Source organism: Otolemur garnettii, unplaced genomic scaffold (assembly GCF_000181295.1).
Source record: "Otolemur garnettii isolate 467f Iridium unplaced genomic scaffold, OtoGar3 scaffold00008, whole genome shotgun sequence".
Lineage (NCBI taxonomy): Eukaryota > Metazoa > Chordata > Mammalia > Primates > Galagidae > Otolemur > Otolemur garnettii.
Window position 1 is genome coordinate 13,281,374 of NW_003852403.1, and position 9,824 is coordinate 13,291,197.

Here is a 9,824-nt window from a genome sequence, read left to right on the forward strand (position 1 = left end):
GGGAAGAAGCTCCATGTTCCCCTGCTAGGGAGTGTAAGGCCAGGAGTCCAGCCGAGCCTGCTTGCCTTTTTTTTTTTTTGCTATGAGACAGAGTCTCACTTTGCCACCCTGGGTACCGTGCTGTGGTGTCATAGTTCACAGCAACCTCAAACTCTTAGGCTCAAGTGATCCTCCTGCCTCAGCCTCCCAAGTAGCTAGGACTACAGGTGTCCACAACAATGCCAGCTAGTTTTTCTATTTTTAGTAGATACAAGGTCTTGCTCTTGCTCAGGCTGGTCTTCAACTTCTGAGCTCAGGCAATCTACCCACCTTGGCCTCCTAGAGTGCTAGGGTTAGAGACGTGAGCCACTGTGCCTGGCCTGTTAGCTTTTGAAGCCAGTGTTCAGTCTAGTTGCGGATGAGTTACTCTCTTTTCCCTCAATAGCTTACATTGAATCCTGGGTCCGATGGTCCATCAGATTGTAAACTCCTTTAAAGTTCACGTATTTTAATGAATTAATTAACTAATTAATTATTTTGAGAGACAGAGTCTCACTATGTTGCCCTCGGTAGAGTGCCTTGGCATCACAGCTCACAGAAACCTCAAACTCGTGGGCTTAAGCGATTCTCTTGCCTCAGCCTCCCAAGTAGCTGGGATTACAGGCACCTGCCACAACACCCAGCTATAATTAATTAATTTTTTATTTTTATTTTTTACTTATTTTTTGAGACAGAGTCTCACTCTATTGCTCTGGGTTGAGTGCAGTGGCGTCATCATAGCTCAAGCAACCTCAAACTCTTGGGCTCAAGTATCCTCTTGCCTCAGCCTAAAGAGTTACTGGGGCTACAGACCCCTGTCACAGGACCTGGCTCATTTTTCTATTTTTAGCAGAGACAGGGTCTCACTCTTGCTCAGGCTGGTCTTGAACTCCTGAGCTCAGGCAATCCTCTCTTGGCTTTGCAGAGTGATAGGACTACTCACCTGGCCCTCATTTATCTATTATTTATTTACATATTATTATTATTTTTTATTTTTTTGAAATAGGGTCTTGCTTTGTCTCCCAGGCTGGAGTGCAATGGCACGATCATAGCTCACTCCAGGGGCTCAAGCCAACCTCCTGCCTTAGCCTCCCAAATAGTTGGGACTACAGGTACACACTGCCAGAACAAGCTAATTCTTTTGGGGGGAGGGGTAGAGAAAGAGTGTTACTGTGTTCTCAGGCTGGTCTTGAGCCCCTGACCTCAACAATTCTCCAGCTTCAGTCTCCCAAAGTGCTAGGATTATAGGCAAGCCACTGTGCCCAGCTGGTCATATAGTTTAAATCTGAATACTGGGCTGGGCCAGGTGGCTCACACCTGTAATCCTAGCACTCTGTGAGGCTAAGGTGGGTGGTTTGCTTGAGCTTAGGAGTTGGAGACCAGCCTGAGCAAAAGTAAGACCCCTGTCTCTACTTAAAAAACAAAACAAAACAGAAGAATTAGTTGGTTGAGTTGGCACACGCCTATACTCCCAGCTACTTAGGAGGAGGCTGAGGCAAAAGGATCGCTTGAGCCCAGGAGTTTGAGATTGCTGTGAGCCATGATACTAGAGCACTCTAGCCTGGGGCAACAGAGTGAGACTCTGTCTTAATAATAATAATAATAATGATAAATTTGAACACCCACCACCACCCCACAACTCCCTACAACACACCCACATATCCCCCGTCCCTATGTTAGATACATACAGTATATGCTCAACAAGTGTTTGACCCAGAATGGAATGGAACTAGAACCTGCATGTGACTCAAGGTCAACTGGAATCAGCAAGAAGTCTCCCAGGCAGTGAGGAACTCTGCTTCCTCTGAACTCTGATAGCATTTATTATTGTCACAGAAAGCTAAAACTGACAGGGGGATTTCCCTTCTTGTATATTTGAGGAGGCTAAAGGGGAAGTGCCCAGAGCCGCACAGTATGGGAACCTGATCCATGGTCTGCTAGTGTCTCTCCACTGCACTTTCCCACCTCTTCAGAGAGGTCTTCCTTGCTTGTCCCCATGGCTTCTTCTCTGTTTCTTTTCAGAGCACTTATTCCCCTTTGCCTTCATAAATGCAGGTGTCAGCATCGGTGTCCAGTGGCTGGATTTCCCACTAAAGTAAGTTCCAGGAGGCCAGTCTGCATGTTTCACCCTGGCTCTCCTGGGGCCCTACACAGAGCCCAGCCCACAAAGTTCCTAATTATTATGTATGAAAAAAAAGAATGAGTATCCATGTGGCCTGAGAACCTCAGTACATTTCCCTAGGGCAATGCTGAGACTGGCTCAAAATCTGCTGAGTTCACAGGGCTGAAGACAGAGCTCCTTGTCAGGTTCTCCGAGGCAACAAACACCCTGCCTTGAGCAGCTTAAGGTATAGGGGGTGATAAGACACCTAGTGAATAACCCTAACACAAGGAAGATGTTTAAGCTGGGAACGACAAATCCGATTGTGGGTGGAATCTAACAGTGCTGTGGAGGGCAGATTGGAGGGGAGAGAACTGAGGGAAAGAACCAATTAGAGTGATTGCAAAAACTGAAATACTGAAGTGTCCCCAGTAGGAAACAGTTAAATAAAGTACAGTACATTCAAATAATGGGAAAATATGTGGGTGTTAAAAACAAGGAGGTAGATTTTGGAAAGATGTTCCAGATACACTGTTAGGTGACAAGAATAAGTTGCCGAGCAATTTTTATACTATATTCCCATCCTAGAGAGAGAGAGAGAGAAGAAGACACTCTTTTGTGGATACAAATACTTAAAAGTGCCAAGAAAACATGTAGAAGGATATTGGAGAAGCTGTTCACAGAGGTTATCTCTGAGGGATGGAGAGGCTTTTGCTTTTTCATTTTACACTTGGTGCACTGTTAGATTTTTAACATTTTTTTCTTTTCTTTTTTACTCCACTAGGCAAGTAACTGTTGGGTTTTCATCATAAGCACATATTGCTCTCACAAGAATCTATTTGTTTCCTGTTATCACAGGATTGGGGGTGATGGCTAAGGGGGTGGATGGAGCTGTAGCAATGGAGACTCAGTGAGACAGATAGGACCTGGAGATGTGGAGGAGGCTGCACATGGTGGCCCCTGGAGGGAGGAACACGGATCACAGTGCAGTGGGGAGGAGGATGCACATTCAAGGTGACTGAACTGCATAGTACCAGTAACCCTGGGCAGGGGACAAGCCCAGCGCCAGGAAACCCTGAATTTGGGGATCATGGGCAAAGAAAGGAAGTAGGTCAACCTTTAGGACCCTGCGGATTCCTTGGCCATCAGCACCATCCTTTGGGTACAGACCGTTCTGGCTGTAGCTGGGAAACAAACAGAGCAAGGAGGGGCCAAAGCCAAACCCCAGCGGGAGGAGGTTGGCTTTCTGCCAGCGGTGGTGTGCCGGGAGCAACCCCCCTCCTGCCTGCTCTCATGGGCTGCCCACTGGCCTGGTGAGCCAGGCTGACATCCAGGCCTGGGGTGAAAGGCCAGGGCTTTTGGCCTCTTCCGGAGGCTTAAGCCCCTTCCCAGGACCCAGAGCAGAGGAAGCCAGAACAATGCCGTTGGTGGAGAGATGGGGGAGCAAGGCTGGGTGGGGGCAGGGGGAGGTTCTTGGCTCAGATAAGTCAGTGAAAGCCTGCAGAAGGTCAAAGATAGAGGAATGCTCTGTGATTTCTAAGAGGGCAGCTCATTTATCTCATCAACTTGCTCTGAGTCCAGTGGTAATACTGCCCCTACACAGAGCCAGATAAGGGCCCTCACAGGGACTGTGCTCAGGAGTTTGAGGTTGCTATGAGCCATGAGACCAGGATTCATGTCTCCAGGGTCTCTGCAAAAGCCCCCATGTGCAGTGAACAGCTGAGGCCTTTTCACAGGTGTCTGTTTAGTCTGCGTCAGAACCTTCTAAAGATGGTATTCTTTCCCAAAGGAAGAAGCTGAGGCTGGGGAGAATGATGTCTTGCCCATGACCACATGGTTAGGAAGTGTTAAAACTGGGATTTGAACCTGGGTGTGCCTATGTCCCACATATAATTTGGTTGCTTGGAGCTCAGAACACATTTTCCCATAGAAATAATACTGTGTTGGTTTGGCTGCCATAATGGCCTTGCTTACCCAGGGTATAGCCAGAATTAATTCTATGTTTCAGTGAGGTTGTGGATGAATCAGGCTTCTGTGGCTAGCCTGGAAACCCACAGGAGAGGGAAAATACATCTGAGGGTGTGCCCAGACGGGAACTCTTGCCCTTCCTATAGCTGCCTGGTGCAGGGCAAATAGGGAATATGGTAGCTTAGGGAGCACTTGTTCATTTCCAGAACTCTGCCAGTAAGCCCTGGTGAGTTTTAGTCATTTACAGGACTGCGACAGAACATCTGGCGGGTTTAATGTTTATAAGACAGAGAATTGATGGGGCACGGTGGCTCACACCTGTAATCCTTGCACTCTGGGAGGCTGAGGCAGGTGGACTGCTTGAGCTCAAGAGTTCGAGAACAGCCTGAGCAAGAGTGAGACTCGGTCTCTACTAAAAGGAAAAAAAACTGAGGCAGCAGGAGAATACCTTGAGTCCAAGAGTTGAGGTTTCTGTTAGCTATCATGATGCCACAGCACTCTACCCAGGGCACAGAAATAATAATAAATAAAAATAAGATGGGCCAGGTATGGTGGCTCATGCCTGTAATCCCAGCACTCTGGGCTGAGGCCGGGTGGATTCTCTGAGCTCACAGGTTCGAGACCAGCCTGAGCTAGAATGAGACCCCCGTCTCTAAAAATAGCTGGGCATTGTTGGGGGCACCTGTAGTTCCAGCTACTCTGGAGGCTGAGACAAGTGAATCACTTGAGCCCAAGAATTTGAGGTTGCTGTGAGCTGTGATGCCATGGCACTATATCAAGGGTGACAAAATGAGACTGTCTCCAAAAATAAATAAATAAATAAATAAAATAAAGGGGAGGCGCCTGTGGCTCAAGGAGTAGGGCTCTAGCCCCATACACTAGAGGTGGCAGGTTCAAACCCGGCCCCAGCCAAAAACTGCAAAAATAAGTAAATAAATAATATTTCTTAAAAAATAAATAAGACAGAGTGCTATGTGAGATATGTATTAATTTTCAGACTCTGAAAATCTTAGTTCTTTGTTCTATTACCTCTCAACTCTGCACATTCATCTTAGATCTTTTCCCCTCGGATGGAGTGCTAACAACATCAGCCAGAGTTCATTTTTACCACTAAACCTGTTGTCTGCCTGTGGGGTTGGTGGATGACCATGATTTCACAAGTTAGGAGTGATGGTGATCAGAGCAGCTGCTAAAGGGAGCAAGGATCAATCGCAGCTTTTATAGTGACTTTAGGGTGGACACTCATTCATTCAACAAACATTTGATGTGGGAGTGCTGGGCACTGTGTTTGTTCCTTTCACAGTGCTTCTGTTGCTCAAAGAATCCCGGGCAGGAATGATTGTGTGTCCCAGACCCAGAATATTAGCATTGCCAGGAATCTTTGTACAGATGGAATCTGCAGTTCATTAATTAATTCAAAAAAGTATGAGTGTCAGGTGATGTGCTAACTACTGAAGATCCATAGAGCATGAAAATTGAGGTCCAGAGAGAGGTGGGAAGTCATTTGTCCAGTATCCTAGTCCAGGGTCCCAGTGCCAGGACCAGTTCCTGCCCTCCCAGCAACACCCATGGCCTTTTGTCTCCTTGGATCCCAGCCATCTTTTAGGATTCCTTCTGTTTTCTAGGCCTAAGGGCTCGGGTCTAGGGAAAGGTCACAAAGAGGCAGTAGATTCCTTTTTACTGGCAGTAATAATGCCTGGGGTTCTCTCCTGGAATGAGGATTAGAAGATCTTCTGTTGGCTGGAGTCTGGAACACTTTGAAGACTTCACTCAGTTCTTTCAAAGAGCCACCTGCTCTCTACATCCCAGGTCTTCACAAATGCTGTCAGTGCTGCGTGCTCCACTTTCCCTAGTCTCCTTTATCTGGCTAATTTCTACCTCCCTTTTGGACCTCAGCTTAGAGATCTCTTCCTCAAGGAGATTCTCCTGGGCCCTCAACATTAGGTCTCCCTGCTCTACACTCACCTGTGTCACCCTGGACTTCCCCAAAGATAATCCTGAGTCCTTGGGATTGTTCCTACTTATTGAATGTCTGTTTCCACCGGACTGTGATCTCTAGGAGGGGTAGAGACCATGGCCGCCTTTCCTTTATATATTTGTTTTTGGCAACTGTGTGCTCATTATCTCAGTCAGTGCTTAGTGCACAGTAGGTGCTCGGTGTGCAGTTACTGCGTGATTACAAGGCATAGCAGGAAGAGAGGCCTCCCAGTAAGTGTCTTTCATTTAGGCCATTCAACAACAGTGGATCAAGGACTCTGCACACACAAGGCAAAGGGTTTGGTTGGCAGGATATAGAGATGACTTGGAAAGAGAGAGGCTTACAGGCTAGTAGAGGAATGGATAAGCCAAAACTCAGTTAAAAAATTGCAAAAATCTCTTCTAACCAGACAACTTCCAACCCCTCCCAAGTTTCCTCTCCCTCTCTGCTCGTTTGTTGATTCCTGGTTACTTGGGCTGGTTCCAGCATATGCCCCTGAGTTCCAGGACCCTATCTTGAACAATCCATGGCCTGGTGTGGCTGCTGCTCATGGCGGCAGATGGGCAATTTGAGGGAGTGAATGCGGAGGGCAGACTCTCCTGGCTTTGGGCAGGGCTCAGGCTCATCTGGATAGCCCTGGGCCACCTTTTCTCAAACCTGAACAGAAACTTTGAAGGCAAAAGCTCACATTCAAGGGTTGGAAATAATGTCTCCTAGTCAGCTATCCTGAAGTGACAGGAGACTTTTAAGGAATACCAATATGGATGTTCCTCCCATTTTCCCTGAATGTCAGTTTGTCACTTGAAGTTATGAGGGACGTGAAATGCTGTGTGACAGCACCCAGCATGTTGAAGATGCTTTGGGTCAGAATCTAAGTGCTTACAGTCTGATGGCTGGGGGCCTCACCCAGTAGGGAGGACACAACACAGATGGCCTCCCTGGGTGACACTGTAGGCTGCACACAGGTGCAGGCAGTGGGGGCTGAGTGGGTGAGGGCAGCATTAGGACCCAGGGGCCGAGTGTGGGGCCGGCTCAGCTTGGTAAGTTCACAGCCAGAACACTGTGTTCTCAGCATACCCACAGGAAACTCTGAAGAAGTGAGCTGCACATGGCCTTGCTGGGTGTGTTCTGGTCTCAGCCTTTTATTCTTTTTCCTAACCTCAGTCCCCACTTTCACATCCTGTAACCTGCACTGCTGCCCCACCCCACCGGGCTGGGCTGGTCCCAGGCCCCTGGAGAGTAATCAATGCAGGAAGCCCCAGGCCTTGACCAGTTTCACCGTTTTTTTTTTGTTTTTTTTTTTTTTTTTCAAATAAGACCCGTTTGCCTCTAACCTTGGTTTCCTGAATCAACCCTTTGTGGTGGAAACTTTTTACAGTGCAGAAAGCAGACCAGGGACAAAGCTGTGTTTCTAACCATGGTGAGGGCCTTGGCCCAGGCAAGGGAAACAGCTGATGCCTCTGTACCACCTCCTCCCTTCCTCCCCAGGCCAGAACCCACCTGGGATCAGGCAGGGCCTCTATTGCTGCTGCATAAATCAGAAGGAACTTGGAGCTGCCAGGGGGATCAGTGCCAAGTATGGAGCAGAACATCCTATGATGTGGTTCCTAGTTTTTATTTCCACGAATGCTATAATATGTTGTCCTACCGAGCTATTTTTATTGAATGAAAAAATTAAAAAAAAAAAAGCAAACCTCTGCAAAACCAGCAGCCCTCTGTTAGAGGAAAGGACAAGGTGAACTTTTCACTTCCTTCCCTGCAGCCTATCGACTCAGCCTGTGGTTTGGTGTTACCCACACTTCTGTGCTATATTCAATCTTAATTTTTGCCTCCTTGTTTTTGAAGCTACAAGGATCTTTAATTTTTTAATTTTTAGAGATTGGGGTATCATTATGTTGCCCAGGCTGGCCTGGAACTCCTGGGCTCAAGCAATCCTACCTCAGTCTTCCAAGTCTCTGGGATTACACAAGGCTCTTCAGCCTATGTTACTCCTGTAAGTTGCATGAAGCTTTCAAAAACAACTTCTTAGAGTTTTCACAACAGATTGCAAATGGAGACCTACCAGCTTTTGGCCAGCCCTAGGCACAGGCGGGTCAAGAGAGAGTAAATAAAGGGCACAGCCCAGGAGAAACAGGCCCAGCACAATCCCAGCTGAATTCTGGCTACTAACTATGCTATTGGGGGCTGCAAGTAAGGAGCAGAGCTCTGTATGACAGATGGCATTTCTCCCACCTCCATGACAGGGCTGGCCATTAAACAGAAGACCCAGTGCTTATACAGGGTATCCATAAATAGTCGACTCTTTTAAATTGCACATGAACTTTATGGACAGCCTGTATTAAGCTCCATTAATAGGGCTCCTTCCACTCTGCCAATTCAGAGTCTCTTTCCACGTATTGGTTGGTCAAAGAGTTTTTGTTGTCCTCACACTAGACCTGTAAAGAGATTCAGCAGGTGCTTCCCAGACTGGCCCAAGCTCAGGGATTCTTCTTGGGGCAGGGGCTTCTAAAAGCAGGCTATGCTGCTACTCCTGGGGAAATCTGCTGAAGGCTCAGGGCCCCAAAAGATATGTGTTCTAGTCTTAGTTTTGTCACCTTGATGTGTGATCCTGTGCAAGTCACTTTCCCACTCGAGGCTTAAATACCCTCATTTATTTAAGAGGATTGGGTTAGACATGGTTGTTATGGGTTGAATTATGGTCCCTCACCCAATTCCTATGTTGAAGTCCTGACCCAGTATCTCAGAATGTGATCTGATTGGAATAGGTCTTAACAGAGGTAATCAAGTTGAAATAAGTAAGGCCTTATTAGAATAGGGCCTATTTCAGTAGGACTGATGTCCTTAATAAAGGGGAATTTTTTTTTTTTTTTTTGAGACAGAGTTTCACTCTGTTGCCCTGGCAGGAGTGCTGTGGTATCATCATAGGTCACAACAATCTCAAACTCTTGGGCTCAAGCAATCTTCTTGCCTCAGTCTCCTGAGTAGCTGGGACTACAGACACCTGCCATGATGCCTGGCTAGTTTTTCTATTTTCAGTAGAGACAGGTTCTTGCTCTTGTTCAGGCTGGTCTTGAACTCCTGAACTCATGTGATCTACCTGCTTTGGCCTCCCAGAGTGCTTAGGTTACAGGTGTGAACCACCATACTCAGCCCCCAAAGGGGAAACTGGACAGAGACATGCACAGAGGGAAGACTATGCAAAGAGGCGTTGGGAGAAGATGGCCATCTCCACACCAGGGAGAGAGACCTGAAAATAGATCTTTTCCCTCACAGCCCTCAGAAGGAACCAACCTTACTGATACCTTGATCTTGGACTTCCAGCCTCCAGAACTGTGAGGCTTCTTTGTTTAAACCACTCAGGCTGTGGCACTTTGTTATAGCAGCCGTAGCAAACTAACATGGGGGCTGGGGACCCTGGAGCTCTTCAGCTGTGGGATCCTTACTGCCATCCCTCTCATGCCTTGGTGGCTTCCTCCCATCCCACATGGCCTTTCTGTGAGTAAATAAGGTATGAGGGAATGCTTGGCACAATGTTCCACATAACTCCTCACTATGTGTTAACCATGATGAATGTTCTTAGGTACTAGGGTACTACTTGTACCTACCCTGAGACCCTGTATGCTAAAGTGAGAGGTGTGGGTTTCCAGCCTCGTGATCACTCCTGCCACTACGGAAGACTTGACTTTCCCATTGCCCTTGGCAGCTTCTAAATCTAAGATCATTGAATTGCCACTTTCTAGAAGCTTAACTTTTTTTTTT